Source organism: Triturus cristatus, chromosome 2_2, assembly GCF_964204655.1.
Source record: "Triturus cristatus chromosome 2_2, aTriCri1.1, whole genome shotgun sequence".
Lineage (NCBI taxonomy): Eukaryota > Metazoa > Chordata > Amphibia > Caudata > Salamandridae > Triturus > Triturus cristatus.
The window spans coordinates 126,085,608-126,089,215 of record NC_140582.1 but is presented as its reverse complement, the minus strand read 5'-3'; the positions used below and the strand labels follow the sequence as shown (position 1 = coordinate 126,089,215).

The window sequence follows — 3,608 nt, the reverse complement described above, 5'->3', positions numbered from 1 at the left end:
TGCTCTGCCTCGGTCCTGTGAGCCCTCTGGTTAGCCACATCTTCGTTGGGATGGGTTGTCGTGCCCGTTCTGGGTGTTGGCTGAACTCAACCAACACACGACTGCCAATGCGGAGTTACAAATTGTAGTAGATGGTACTTCAGAGCTGAGCTCTTCAGTGGAAAGCAGTGGAGAGAGGCTGGCAGCCGGATATGCAAGAGTAGGGCAATGTGCAGGAGCCAAAAGGTGACAGTGGACTCAGTGCAGGAGGAAGGGCAGAGAGGAAGAGGAGGATAAGATGGGGCCGAATGAGCCAGTCAACAGAGAGGCAGAAAGGAGCAGGATGAGCCAGGACACAGAGACAGGGCAGAGACAAAAGGACTAGTTCGGGAAGAGTGGGAGGAAGATGACAGTGCAGGGACGAGTGCCAGGAGCTCTTCGAAGTTCACTATGAGCGCAAACTCCGAACTTTCTATGAGAAGCGCATGGCCACCGAAGTTCCTGCTGATCCCTTGGGTGATGAGTGGAAAGTGAGGCGAAACTGTGTTTATGCGCTTTGTTGAGTGTTGCAAATGACCATCAGAATGCATAGAAAAGTAACTTGGTGTGGGGGGGGGGGGGGTTACAGTGGAATATGTGTAACTTAATTGTTTTGGAAATGCAAGTGTTAAGCATTTTCATTTTAGTATCGCTCCTATTTCCTATACAGCTTAAAAAGTAGTCAAATGAAAACTTTTGAATTAAGGTTCTCATCACTGCCTCGTGTGTTTGCAAAATGTGCTTGTGTTGTGCCTATTACACGTCACACATTTTTTTATTCAACTCAGTTGGTTTTGTATTTTACAAGTCTGCATTGTAATATGCTTAACTTGCTATTGTTAGCTGATATTTTTGGAACCACTTGCATGAATCACGCAGGCTACAAGTTAATTGATGTTGCTTTTAAAATACATGTCCTTTGGGGTTAGTCATTATTTTACTACTGCCCAGGCTTAAATAAACCAGTAGATTAGAGTACATTTTGAAGCGTGCTGTTATATTGGAATACTGTTGGGCCCTTCGCTGCTCTGGTGGTTTTCAGAACGGTATGGAAATGCTAATGTTATGTTAATCTGTTACCAACGCACGCCTAAGGCCTATATAGTTATATTTTACTTCTCTAGGGGTATGTTGTCCGCATCAGCAGTGCAATATTTCTCTCCATGTGTTCCCATACCCGGCGTGTCACGCAGTTTAATGGTTACTTTCCCTCCATGTAAAAGAACAGTAGATGTTTCAGCACCCAGGCTAATGTGTTGCATAGCTCAACACATATAAGGTCCCAAAGGCGAAACCGATTGCATTGCAAATGCTTGTTTTTTTGGTTCTTTAAATTTCCAGTGGCTGGTACAGCCTAAACATGGTTGTATTGTTTCCATCACTTGCCTTTTCAGCTTTATATATTCCAATAAAAGACACAGAATGTCGAAAAGTCGATACCATGAAATCTTTCATTGAATGCAATTTGTTTAAATCGGATATGTCCCGTGTATTTTCATTCAACTATCTGACAGTTAGTACCCCACACGTCAAACGTCATTCTCTCGGAGTCTCGCTCACCGCTTCCTGGGCTCACTGGCATATTAGCAAATCCGCAGAGTTGCTCTGACCAGCTTCCGTTTTCGCACTTCAACGGGGGAAACCAGTTCGGTTCCGCCTGACGCTTAGCAAGTAACAAATTATGAAAAGCAATATTCTGTAAAAATAAAATACGGAAAAACAAACAGAGGTGCCAAATTAAGGTGCTCGTAATACAACGTGGCTCTTTTAAATTACATCTTTTACAAACGGCCTCTTCCAAAACGTAGAACTAGAAAGGACTGTGCATGTTGTGAGGGAGAGAACGCGAGCAGCATTTTCACTGTTTCGTTTCTACTTCCTTTGTCTGAGCTGGATTTACTTGTGATGTGGTTATTCAAGTGTTCCATCGGCTGCTGGTTGCTGTTGCAAGTTATCCTCCTCGTGGCTTTGATGTTTTTTGATCACGTTAGCAAAGCAGGCAGCAGATTGGTCTCATTTACCCAGAAACCCTTGTTCTAATTTCCATAAATGAAAGTTTATCTCCTGAACGTTTGGCTTCACGCAGTGAAGATATTCAAACAAACTGACCTGCTAGTACTGAGAAAAGGGTGAAGAAAATGGATTTCAAAACTTCAGGGAACTCACCCTATCAGTAAAATGTTCTTTATTTTCCTGTCATATATAAGTCTCCATGAAACTTAGTACTCTGCCCGGATGAACCTCAGTGGTCTGGGGTGCAGGCTTCAAACCTGTAACTGTCTAGCGACAGAGTGTTTCAATTCCACCTTCTAGGCAGACTATGTATACGTTTTGCTACAATAATCATAATTATAGCATTATTTCTGATGAAAGTTCCATGTGACTTATAAACACACATACGGAATCACACTGTTCCAACAGGTTACTGCAACAGGAGGACTGCATAAATAGATTGGGCCTCGATTGCGCAATCACCCGGTGGCACACTAAGCGTGTGTGTATGTTTGTGTATCACTGCCTTTAAGGAGACAGCAATCAATGCCTAAGTACTAAGCATTTTTGGCTACATTTGGAAGCAGGAGGAGGGAGATTTTAATTTTCACATTGAAGTCTAAAGAGGACGCAGTTTTGGGCAGATAATGCTGAAATAAAGCATTTTTTTGCTTTAAAAAATAGGTGCTCTCCCACCAGAATCTATTGTGTTGGCATGAATAAATGAGAACATTTTCACTGAACGTTTTCTTCACTCTAAAAGCAAGGCATTAATACTGTACCTAGAGGTATTCCTCTGTGCACTTTTAACAAAATAGCAAATTGCAAAATAAAAGCTGAGTCCTCTACAACACTGCACTCTCTGCCGCCACTGAACTCTACGCCACTCTACTCTTCACCACTGCACTCTACTCTGCACCACTCTACTCTATGCTGCTCTTCTGTACTCTACCCCAATGCATGTACTCCACTACACTCTATATCGCTCCGCTCTACACCAATACACTTTAAACCACTCTAATCTACCGTGCACTACTGCACTCTACAACACTGAACTCTGCGACGCTCTACTCTGACACTGCACTATACACCACTCTATTCTACTCTGCTCTATTCCACTCTACGCCACTACATTCTACCCTGTTCCAAGATATGCCACTCTATTCTACACCTATGCACTCTACGCCACTGCATTCAAAACCAATGCACTCTACTCCATTCCACTCTACACCAATCCACTCTGCGCAACTGCACTGTACGCCACAATATTCTACTCTGCAACACTCTACATCACTGCACTCTACAACATTGCACTCTACACTACTGCACTCTACAACACTCTACTCTGCAACACTAGACTCCCTGCCACTGGACTCTATGCCATTCTAATCTACGCCACTCTACTCTGCGCCACTTCACTTTATGTCACCTCACTGTACTCTGCACCACTCTACTCTATACCACTCTACTGGACTCTACGCCAATGCATTCTACCACCAATGCACTCTACGTCACTATAATCTACGCCAATACACTCCATGCCAATCTAATCTATGCCACTCTAATCTACTCTGCAGCACTGCACTCTAGGACACTGC

At 43.4% G+C, this 3,608-nt stretch overlaps 1 non-coding gene across 1 annotated transcript; it reads left to right on the top strand.

Moving 5' to 3' along the window:
• Positions 1-2,247: 2,247 nt before the first annotated feature.
• On the top strand, positions 2,248-2,334 carry TRNASTOP-UCA (transfer RNA opal suppressor (anticodon UCA)). The gene has a single exon. It is a non-coding gene; the product is annotated as a tRNA-Sec (tRNA).
• Positions 2,335-3,608: the final 1,274 nt, after the last annotated feature.